Below are 12,223 nucleotides of genomic sequence, written 5' to 3' on the forward strand. Positions count from 1 at the left end.
TAATTCGTGATTTTTGCTTCGAGGGTGTCCTGGGGATCTGGAACCAAACCAGCAGGCCCGGGGACAGGAGGGTGGAGCGGGTTTCCCTCAGCCTTGGGAATTCAGTCCCTTCTGCCCCTCAGACATCCCCTGTGGGACCTCCTGGAGGGGTTGGTGTGGAGGTGGGATGCCTGGGGTGGTTATTCCCAAGGATTGCAGCCACTCAGCTCCTCTGGAGCGGAATCCCGGGACTGGGAGCAGCTTGGGAGCTCGGGGTTCTGGTGGGACACCCCCAAAATTGCATCCCCACTCCCCTTTCCCAAAAGTGCAGAGTGCCCCGAGCAGAGCCCGGGAAGGCAGCGCTGGGACAGGGCAGGGAAAAGCTCAGCCCTGGGCTTAGCTCCTGACCCCAGCCTGGCCTGCACAAGGAATTACAGAAGGAATTACAACCATGCCCAGTCCCCCAGAGCAGGGAACGGCAGGCAGGAGACGGGAGGGGGCTGGGGGAGCCCCCCACACCCCGCTTTACGAGCCCGCTGTGTTTGAGGAGCCCCAGCCCTGCCCCTGCCCCGGGCCGGGCTCACACCTGGGGGTGACAGATGGCCACGGGCTGTCCCCGGGCTGAGCACACAGCGCAATCTGCTGCAGCTCCTGCTCCCGGCACCTGGAGCGGGGCAGGGATGCAGAATCCTGTGCACAGGGCGGGTGGGGGCTGCCCCGTCCAGCCAGGATTCGGTTGGAAGGGGACACTCAGTTTGTAAAACAGTTTGAATTTCACCTGATTTCACGCTGTTCTGCCCTTTCCTGGGTGCTGCCCTGGGATGGAGCAGGTGCTGGTGGGAGCTGGTGGAGATACAGCAACCCCAGGATGGGACACCGTGGGGACACAGTGGGGCCCTGTGGCAACAGCAATGTTGGGGACACCATGGGGACACTGTGGCCTTGGCCTGGCAGAGCAGGGGACATTTCCCAGCGATTCCAGGTTCTCCCCCACGTTCCTGGGGAAGCAGAGGAGCAGGAGGATGTCCCGGTGACACCAGCGACATTCCCACTTGGACTGGCTTTCACCTGCCCTCTTCCCCTGATTCCACAATCCTGGTCCTGCCGTGCACACCCAACTTTTTTGGATGGAATTCGCCACAACTGAGCTCAGAATCCCTCGGGAAACTGCTCTGGATGGATTTAGCTCCCAGCACCCTGCCTACCCCATGCCCACCCACACTTACAGAGAACAACCTTAACCCACCCAACTCTATCAACCCTGCAGGTGAAACACATCCCCCCGGTGGGAAAAAACCAAGCAAGGTGGGAAAAAAAAATTTAAAAAAAAAAGCAGAAAGCGAAGTGACAGTGACGCGGTAAAGCCTGGGAGCAGCGCAGATAAGGAGAGCTCTCGGTATCGCGCCCGCCACATCAATCACGCGTCCATCTCCCGGCACCCCCACCCTGGTAGGGCTGGGAATGCTCGCTGGGATCGCTGGCAGCCGGCTGGGTGGGAGTGCTGCACCCCAGGGACACTGCTGGGGGGGGCTCAGGTGGGAAGGGAAGGTGGCAGGGTGGAGCCAGCGCTGTCCCAGGTGGATGCAGGCCCACAGGGAATGTTTAGGATGGAAACCCATCCTAAGGGAAAGGTTTTCCGGACAGAGAGGGGTCAGGCACCTCGCCAGGGAATGGTGGTGGCTCCAACCCAGCTCAGGGTGGGGTTGTTGGGGTGTCTGGCAGGGCCAGGAGCTGGACTGGGTCCTTCCAGCTTGGGATATTTCATGAGTGTCTGCTGCTCTGGGACATCAGGGGGGTGCTTGGCCCGTTTTCCACCTGGGCCTGCCCATCACTGATGGAAAACTTCGGTGGGAGCGTTGCCACAGGCAGTGGGAGCAGGTTGGCAGTGCCATGTGCTCTGGGGACACTCCTGGGAAACCCTGCCACATCCCAAGGGACAGAGACGCTTCAGGGGCTCCTCCAAGCTGCCCAGCCCGGCTCAGGCTCATCAGCCCGGCTCAGGCTCAGCAGCTCAGCTCAGGCTCAGCAGCTCAGCTCAGGCTCAGCAGCCAGGCTCAGGCTCAGCAGCCAGGCTCAGGCTCAGCAGCCAGGCTCAGGCTCAGCAGTCCGGCTCAGGCTCAGCAGCCAGGCTCAGGCTCAGCAGCCCAGCTCAGGCTCAGTACCCGGCTCAGGCTCAGCAGCCCGGCTCAGGCTCAGCAGTCCGGCTCAGGCTCAGCAGCCCGGCTCAGGCTCAGCAGTCCGGCTCAGGCTCAGCAGCCCGGCTCAGGCTCAGCAGCCCGGCTCAGGCTCAGCAGCCCGGCTCAGGCTCAGCAGCCCGGCTCAGGCTCAGCAGTCCGGCTCAGGCTCAGCAGCCCAGCTCAGGCTCAGCAGCTCAGCTCAGGCTCAGCAGCCCGGCTCAGGCTCGGTACCCGGCCCAGCTCTGGAGCCTCCCCTGGCAGCTGCTGGCGAGCAGAAGGCGAGGCAGAGGTGGCGGAGCTGTTACACATTAACCGGGACAGCGGCTGCTCTTTCCTCCTGTCCGGGAAGCATCCCCGGCCCCGGGCTGCCCTGGCTAATGTGTAATCCCGGCCCTGGCTGCTCCTTCCCTGCAGCGTGTCCCAGTAGCTAGGCTGGCTCGGGGAGCTGCGCTGCGCAGGGAAGGGTGTTTGATGTTCTCGCGTTTTATGGAGAAATGTTTTCCTCTGAACGCTTCCTTGTGGGCGCAGAGGGACAAAAACACCGAGCCCGACGTGCCAAAACCTGCTCGTTTTCCTGGGAATGGTGGGAGCTGCTGCTCCCTCGGGATGCTCAGCTGGAGGTGAGGGGTGGTGCTGCTCATCCCCACACAGTAATAACTGAAAAAAACCTGGATTGACTCTTCTCCCTGGTGGAACTCGGGCTTTTGGCGCCGTGCACCTTTTTTTTTACCCACTCAGACAGAAATTTCTGGGGCTCAAGCCTGGGGAGAAGCAGGAGAAGCCATTGGAGCGAGGGGATAAGTTGGGATGGGATTCAGTTCTAAAAGAAAAATGTGCCCATTTTGGCAGGTTTTTCCCCCCCCTGTTTTTTTTTCCTTTAATAAATTTAGCATTTACATCTCTCTTGCCTGCACACTCCGGTTGTTGCAATAGTAGGTCACATTCGCACTAATCAGGATGCCGAATGCTGCCTCTAATCCAAAGTTTTCCATCAAAGGGAAGGACCTGAGTCGTGTAATGAATATCAGGAGGGTTCTGCTCTTCAAAGGCGGAGAAAAGTTGATTCTTTTTGAGATAAAGCTCGCTGTTTGGAAAAAAAAAAAAAAAAAAAAAAAAAAAAAAAGATAATTGGAAGTAAAGCAAAAATATTTTATTTCCTTATCACCAAATATTATTCACAGCAACAGCAAGGTCTGGTTTCCTTCTCCCTGGCAGGCTGGTGGCTCACAAAACCCCGATTTGAGAGAGACACAGAGGAGAAATTTACTGGATTTGGGGTTTTCCAGGAATTTTGGGGCCTTGGCTTTGCTGAGAGGGCCTTGCCTCCATCCCCCAGGGATTTGCTGTGAATTTTGGGGGAAAACTGGGAGTGGCATCCAGCTGCTGTGCAGGCAGAGCCGAGCAGCGGGGAGGCCTCAAAAAGGAGGAGAACAAGTGGAAAAGAAGGGAAAAGAGAGGGAGCAGCACCGTGAGCTGCACAAGGGGTGCACTCCCATCCCTGGGGATGTCCCAGGCTGGGCTGGATGGGGTTGGCAGGAACCTGAAGGGCACTGGGTGAGATTTTCCAACCCAAGCCATTCAGGGATGGTTCCATGAGCTGCTCCCCAGTCCTGGCTTTCCCAGGGATGCAGGTGAGCCCGTGCAGCTCCTGCCCGGGGATTAGCTGGGTGCTGAACGCCTGACCTGCGCTGCTCTGAGGTAATTACTGGGCTGAGCTGCAGCAGGAGATTGCTGGGCTGTTCCTCGCCCCGTTTGGGATTTTTCCCCTCTCAGGTAACACTCCAAGCCGGTGGAAGGAAACCGAAGGAGCCTGGAGCTCCTTTTGTGCTCTGTAATCTCGGGCTCGATTTAAATGTTCTCCTGGCGGTCATTTCCCGAGCGCCTCTCCCTTTTCATGTCCGACACCTCGTGTTGAATAACTCCTCGGGCTCTGTAATTTCGGGATCAACCACGGCGCTGACAATGGAGAACAAATTACACGGGGAGAGGAGCCCGCAGCCCCGGCTTTATTCTGCTGCGTGTGTGCATCCCTAATCCAAATTAACACCGGGATCAACTTTCTCCCGGGCTGCTCGGGCCCGGCTTCGCACAAAAGCCAGAGGTTGAACAACGGAGAGCACCCCGGGGCTCGGGAGCTGTGCGAAACTCGAGGCTGCAGGGGTAGAGCAGAGGGTCTCGGGGAAAAGGGGAGATGGGGGAAGCACCAAAAGGGGTTGGGGTTTCTAAAATCAGGCTCTTTGATTCCTGCTCTTCCAGCTCCCAGCAGGATGGAGCTGCTGGGCGTTTCCACTGCGGAATCTAGCTTTTCCTGGGATTTAGGGCTGACCCGAGATCGGGGATGCCCAGGAGGTGTTTTAGCCTAGCGGGGCACCCTGTGGGATCCAGCATCGCGGGGCTCTCCCAGCCCAGCCCGCGGCTCTGCCCGCCCCAGGGGGAGCTGACAGCTCCACCAGAGAGGTTCAGTGACTCGCTCTTCACGTGCCGGCCACCTGGTGCATTCGCCTTGAACTTCCCGCACTCGCTCCAGAAGCCCTGCATTATTTTTTTTTCCCTGAAGGACACCCGAGGTAATTTCATTCACCAGTTCTGGGGGCTGCCTGTAAAAGAATAAACGCCATCAATGCAGAGGCGTGAGGCGTGCCAGCACTCGCTGAATATGCAGCGAGTCCCTCCTCAGCATCAGGGAATTGAAATAAATTCCCCAACACCCGTGAGCACCAAAAAAAAAAAAAAAAAAAAAAAAGAAAGAAAAGGAAAAAAAAAAAAAAGTGAAGCAAGTGCATTACCGGGGGTGGCAGGTGTCAAGTGACTCGGCGGTTTAACATTTTCATTATGCTCGCCGAGAGTAAACAGCGAGGTCGGCCAAGGTTTTCCCTCCCTACAAATCGCGTTCGGGCTCCTGAACGCCTCGCGGCGAGCCCGGAGCTCCCCAGAATGGCACTGGGAAGCTGGGCTTGTTCCCAGGGTGACAAGTGTGCAGATGGATTTGTCACAGCTCGGTTTCCTGTCCCCTCCCCAGCCCCTGCCAAAGAATCCCGGCGCCCAAAGCTTTGGGAAGCGCCTTCCTGGCTTTCGGGGCCTCTGAAGTGGCAAAAGGCTGAGATCCTGCGGGATCTCTGAGAGGGAAGTGCCGGGGGGACGAGGGAGCTGCTGGGTGCTGGGGACAGCCCAAGGCGTCCCTTGGGATCCTCTGGGTGCTTGGAGAGGCTCGGGAAGAGGAGATTTGTTCCGAAGGCGAGGATGCTCCCCAATGATCCAGCGGGAAGCGTTGTCCCCGGCGCTGGGCACGGAATGGTGGCCACAGGAGCTGCCCACGGGTGGGAACTGGCACAGGGCGGCCTGGAGCTGCCGTGGAGGGCTGGAAAACTCGGGATGAGCTCCAGCTCGGGCGGGATGAATGAGCCGGGGCTGGCACAAAGCGGCGGCTCCTTTGTGCCTGGCTGGCTCGGGAGCTCTCGGCATCCGCCGCGGGCTGAAGTGGCTCTTGGGCTGTTTAAAGGTTGAGTGCTGCTGCTCCGAGTGACGGGAGGCAGATTCGGTTAAATAAACACGGCGGCTTAGAGAGAAATTGGAGGTGACGCGGAGAGCTGGAGCAGAATTTAATGCCGGCAGCAGCGCTCCGGCTCGGCAGCCGCATCCCTCTGGAATGGGCTGGGACGCGTTCCCTGGAATGCTGCAGAGGGACAGTCCCCGGCCTGTCCCCTGCCCTGCCAGCACATGGGAAATCTCTCGGCTGGGGGCGGTGGGAAGTGGAGAGGAGAATCCCAAAGGATGGGCAGGAAGGTTCCCAGGTGAGAAATCCCCCTGGATTTTCCTGCTGGCAGAACTTTCCAGCCCAAACACGGGATGGTGTGGAAGCAGAATTGTTCCTCTGCTCCGAGGACGCCCCTATGTGCAGTGGAATTCCGTGGTGGAATTCTCCAGGGCAGGGAATGGCAGAGGGAGCCTAAGTGCCATTAATTCCCAGGCTGAGGAAGTGTGGGCAGAATTTTCCTTCGGCAGGGAAAACAGAGTTTTGGTCAACGCCAGATCCCCAAAGCTTCAGTGCAGAGCAAAGGAAGTCTTCGTGGAATTTTGGAGGTTTTTTTTCTTCAATCCAAACCTCATGGAACGTGCTGCTCCTCAAAGCCAAGCTGAAGGCTCTGCTGCTCCTCCACACCGGTGGATTTGGCGTTTTCCAAACCTCGGGAATGCCGGTGCGCAGGGAAGGAGGGACCTGCAGCATCCCCTGAAAACCCCCTGGAAGGGAAAGGCACAGAGGGGACAGGGAGAGGGGCTGTGTCCCTTGGGGGGCTCCGGGAGAGCGCTCCGTGTTCCGAGCGGGGCCGCGCATGTCGCGATCTGCGCTGACACCGTGTGGCCGCTCCCCGCATCTCAGTCCCGACAGCGCCGGGATGTCCCCAGAAATGTCACCTCCCGCGGCAGGGCAGGACATGGACCTGGCCCCGCTGCCCTGCCAGCCGCGTGCCTGCATCCCTGCACCCTCAAAACGGGATGGATTTGGGAATTTAGGTGATTCTAAACTGGCTGGATTTGGGAATTTAGGTGATTCTAGATGGGCTGGATTTGGGAATTTAGGTGATTCTAGATGGGCTGGATTTGGGAATTTATGTGTTTCCAAACTGGCTGGATTTGGGCACTTAGGTGCTTCCAAAGGAGCTGGATTCAGGCTTTTCAAAACACAGTGGTTTAAACCAATTTTTTTTTTTTTTAATTGTGGTTTTAAACTCGACTTGGTTTGAAGTAAAACAATTCAAAAAGATCAGAAGGGATTTTTACAGGGAAGTTGGTGAGGGCCTGGCACAGGGTGCCCAGAGAAGCTGTGGATCCCTGGCAGTGCCCAAGGCCAGGTTGGAGCACCCCCCTGGGGCAGTGGGAGGTGTCCCTCCCACAGCAGAGGGGTGGAACCAGATCATCTTTAAGGATCTTTCCATCCCAAAGCACTCAGGGATTTGTCTGGGAACAAAGCCGCAGCTTTGGGGTGAGGGTGGGTGGGGCTGGGGGCTGAGACAGGCAGGGCCAGAGTGCAAAATGAGATTATTCCTGAAAATAAATGAGGTTATTCCTGATAATAAATGAGATTATTCCTGATAATAAGTGAGATTATTCCTGATAATAAATGAGATTATTCCTGAAAATAAATGAGATGATTCCTGATAATATATGATGTTATTCGTGATAATAAATGAGATTATTCCCCATTTCTGCAGCACAAACCCCAGTGATGGAGGCAGGGACATCCTCACCCAGCATTCCCAGGAGGGGTAGAATTTTAGGATCGATGTCCCCTAGCCAGGGACAGGCACGGAGCAGAGCCAGGGGAAGATGCAGAGCTCAGGAAAGAGCCCCAACAATGGACAATGGAGCCATTGCAGGGACAACAAACAACTTTCTGCGAGTTTGTCCCTCCGGAGTCACGGGGTGAGCGCGGGGCATGAATGGGGGCTGTGCTCTCCGGGCAGGCTTTGCCCCCACTGAGGATTTTTTTTTTTCTTTTTTTTTTCTGGTCACAGGATCAGGGCCAGAGAAACAGCAGGAACAAAAGCAGCACAATTAAAACAAATAAATAAATAAACACGGGAGAGAAAGTGCTTTAAAATAAGGCGCAGATGGGAAAATACGAATATTCCGATGGAGAAAGGGACTGAACCTCTCCTGGCAAGGCTGGAGAGCTGGGCAAGCTCCTTTTCCAGGGAATTCGGGGTTTCCAGGAGACGTGGTAGGGTTGGGAAGCAGAAATCTGTGCCCAGGGCTGTGCCCTGGGGATTGGGAGTGTCCCTCTGGAGCAGCCCTGTGGAGAAAGGCTGGAAGGGCAGAAGGTTTGGGCTGGAAGAGCTGCGGGGTGTTCCCTCTCTGTGTTCTGCCTCCAGCCCAGCTGGGATTCGGTAGCGGGAGCTGTAACGAGGTGACAGAAGGACAAATTCCCACCGGGAGCAGGGGGAACGAGGCGAAGATTGCTTCCTGCCGAATTCCAGGCCTGGCAGCACAGCAGGGGCTGAGAGGTGCTGGGGCTCCTGGAACGAGCTGCGAGACTTGGAGAGCCCACAGGAAAGTTAAAGGGCTTTGTTTGGGAAGCTAAAAATAGAAATAATGCCAGAGGAATAAACACAAACACCCGATCAGCCAAACCAAAATTGAGCGAGGGCAGCGCTGGGAGGGGAGAGGGGGGAGATGTGCTGGGTTGGGATGTGCCGCTGGCTCTGCTTCCTGTGGGATTGGGATTTTTCAGGATCCCGGCCCAGTTTTGGGTGTTGCAGGCCTGGGTTTGATCCCACAAACAACTGCTTTTATCCGGAGGGCATCAGCAATGGGAAAGGCTTTGATGTTAATGGGCCCCAAATCCACTTCCAGCCTTTTTGGGATCTGGGACCATCCTGGGGTGACGCCAGTGCAATCCTGGGATTGTCCTGGATGCCAGCGGGACAATCCAGGGCTGCCAGCCCTGGAGCTGCTTCTCCTGCAGTTGTGCAGGTTAATGAGCGCAATTAACAGAGAATTGGGAGCCGCCAATTCCAGAGGGATCACTCATGCCAGATCCTGGAATTTAGGGTGATTTATGGAATCTGGAGCTGAACTGGGCGGATTTTAGAGGGAAATGCGCCCTGAGCAAGGTTTGTGGGCAGCAAACAAAGCCTTGGCATCACGCGGAGCAGCAATTCCAGCAGGGATTTTGGGATACAGCCCCCACTAAAGCGGGATTAGAGCCCACCTTGTCCTGGGGGACGCCAGGATGTGCCCCAGAGCTCCATCCATCCCAGATTATCTTCCCGACGGATTGGAGGCTTTTCCCGATCCCTATCAGAGCCCCTCCATCGCTTCCCACATGAATAATGAATGCTGGTGCAGCTTCCCATAAATCATCGCCGTTCCCGGTGCCACGGCTGCTGTGGGTGCAGACATCTGCATTTCCCAGGAGAGCCTGGAAAATCCATCTCTTCCCTTCCTCCCGAGGGAAGGTGGCTCCAATTCCATCCTCCCGGCTTTCCCACCTTGCTGGGACACATCCCTGGGCTGCTCCGGGGGGTTTTCCATGCCCAACTGATGCTTCTGGAAAGGCCTTGGGGAACTCTGTGATCCCTGCTGGGATTCAGGGATTTGGGGCGGGTTGGAGCTGAGTGATTCCTGGCCTGGGAAGGAGTTGGAAGGTACCCAAGCCACCCAAGCCATGGATCCATCCTTTGCCCTTGGGAGCAGCCAAACACACATCCCCACTTGCCCTCCAGGACAGATTTTCCAATGAAAAACCACAACATTCCCTTTCCAATCCATCCTTTGGAGCGCATTTCCCGCTCCCCAGTGCGGGATTCTCCCGCCTTCCTCTTCCACCTTTTATCAGAAATCGTTCGGAAACTTTCAATTTTTTTAATTTTTATTTTTATTAAAAGAAAAAAAAAATCCACGGGTTTTTATTGCGGCTCTGGCTCCGTTCTGAAGTGTTCTCGAGGCTCCCATTGTCCCTTATCTCGGGATTGTATCTCGCTGCAATTCACCCGCAGCCTCTCATATGAGGCCCTTTCATCACGCGCTGACAGCCCTCGAACGCATCATTATTCGGAATTATAATCATTAGGCAATTTTTCCAGCCCCCTAATCTGATTTTATAAACTGCTTCTTTTCATGATCTTCGGGTAAACGCGCCTGTCTGCCGAGATCCTGCCGATAGCAGGGGCAGGAAAACCCTGCCAGGACACCTCAGCCCCTGGATTCGCACATCCAGAGGTTCTTTAAGGTTGAAATTCGCCTGGCTCGAGCTCCCAGGGTTTGGCTGTCACCCCTCGGGTGAATTTTTGGTGTTTGTCCCATTAAAAAGAGGAAAAAAGCAGTGAGAAGGAGGAGATGTGTTTCCACTTGCCATGGATGTGATTCCACGAGCCATGGAGGTGTTAAAAAGGGAAAAAAGGAGTGGGAAGGAGGAAATGTGTTCCCATGTGCCATGGATGTGTTAAAAAGGGGAAAAAAAGGAGTGAGAAGGAGGAGATGTGTTCCCACGTGCCATGGATATGTTTCCACACGCCATAGATGTGTTTCCAAGTGTTTTTTTGGGAATGAGCATCCCCTTCCACCTCACAGGCAGGTAAGGGAGATGCTCACCTGTTCCACGTGGGATCTCCCACAGAGACGCTGTTTCCTGTTTAAAAACTTGGTTTTTTCCCCTTTATAACGATGGAAAATCGGGATTTCAGCCCTCACTTCCCTTTTTGGGGTCATTGAACCCAAACGTGGCTGTCACCACTGGGTTTGTGGTGACAAACCACACAGCGGTGACCCTTTCATCTTTTTTTTTTTTTTTTAAACCACCCCAAATTTGCTCAGCATTGGGCATGGTGGGGAGGATTTCCTGCCCATCCATGAGGAGAGCTCCAGAGGTGCCAAGTCCATCCCTTGTGGATGTGCCTGCAGGGATCCCACCCTCCCACAGAGGTGAGAGGAGTGATGGACACCTCGGGAAAGCAGGTTTTGGATCTCCAGGCTGCTGTTCAATCCCATTTTCACTCCTAGAAGCGGCATTGGGATTAAATAAGGAGCGTGCTGTCTCCATCTCCTCCTCCATCCTTTCCCATGGAAGGGAGGGAGTGATGGAAATCGGAGCCAAATCCCCATTTTCCTCTCCCTTTCCCCCAAAAAAGAGCTGCCTGGGGGAGGAGGGAAGGAGGGAAGCAGGGAAGGAGGGAAGGAGGGAAGGGAGGAAGGAGGGAAGGAGGGAAGGAGGGAAGGAGGGAAGGAGGGAAGGAGGGAAGGAGGGAAGGAGGTTTGATGTCTCATTTAGCCCGGCGCTGACAGGAACCAATAAACCCGTGTTGATCCAAAGCTTAGTCCAGGGAGCCGCTAATCCCGGGGCAGATGGCAAACAGATAACGGGGACGCTCCAATTTCCCCCGGTTTATTCGGGAAGAGGGAGGCAGATAAAGCGGCTCAGGGTAAACACCCCTCACCGCCTCCAGCACGGGAAGAAATCCCGCTCCTCGGGAAGGGATTCCCTGCTGGGAGCTCCACCAGGCTCCTTCCCCGCGCCGGGAATGCCGTGGGAAGATGGAGATTGCCATCTCCCGGCGCCTGCAGATGCTGCAGCGCTGCTGGGAGCGGCCTGATCCCATGGGAGCAGCCTCATCCCAACCTCCGCGCTCCGGGAAACCCAATCCCTTCTCCCGGGTTTATTTTCCCCTCCACCGGCTGCGGTCCTGGGGGATGCTGAGCAGGGAGAGGGAGGAGATGGGGATGGGTGGGGACAAGGATTCCATGGAATGGGGATCTGGGAAAGCCGGGAGTGGGAGCATCCTTCAGGGCACGGCGGGATGAGACTGCTCCTCATGGGACAGGAATTTGGGGATTTGGGGTTTTGGGAATTTGGGGCAGTCCCTGAGCTGCTGGAAAATGCTCTGGTTGTTCCTTGCTCCACAGTGACCGTCCCCACGGCTGTCCCTGTCCCAGTCCCTCCTCGGGAACAGGGATGGGACAGAAGGGGACGCGTGTGGGACAGAGCTGAGCCTCCAGGTGGATCCAGGAATGCCGAGCTCTGGCTTTGGGCACTGCCCAAAGCTCGGGCCGGGCAAATGTTTGCCCTGCGGGTGAGCTGGCAGGGACACGGGGACAGAGCCGGGAATGTCCCCAGGACTGGGACACGGCACTTCCCAGAGCTCTCAGCGCTTCCTGGGATTTACCACGCTGGGATCTGGGCAGGGAGGGTCCCTGCCCCGGGATTTGGGGGCACAGGATGGAAAAGGGGCAGAAAAATGGATGGGGAAGGAATGGGTGGGCAAGGAATGGATGGAACAGGGAATAGGTGGGTGAGGAATGGGTGGGTAAGGAATGGATGGGGAAGGAATGGATGGGGAAGGAATGGATGGAACAGGGAATAGATGGAACAGGGAATCACTGGCTAAGGAATCACTGGGTAAGGAATGGTTGGCTAGGGAGTTACTGGCTAAGAAATGGCTGGTTAAGGAATCGCTGGATAAGGAATCACAGATAAGGAATCACTGAATAATAATCACTGGGTAAGGAATCACTGATAAGGAATCACTGGGTAAGGAATCACTGGGTAAGGAATCACTGGGTAAGGAATCACT

Source organism: Catharus ustulatus, chromosome 3 (genome assembly GCF_009819885.2).
Source record: "Catharus ustulatus isolate bCatUst1 chromosome 3, bCatUst1.pri.v2, whole genome shotgun sequence".
Taxonomy (NCBI): Eukaryota; Metazoa; Chordata; class Aves; order Passeriformes; family Turdidae; genus Catharus; species Catharus ustulatus.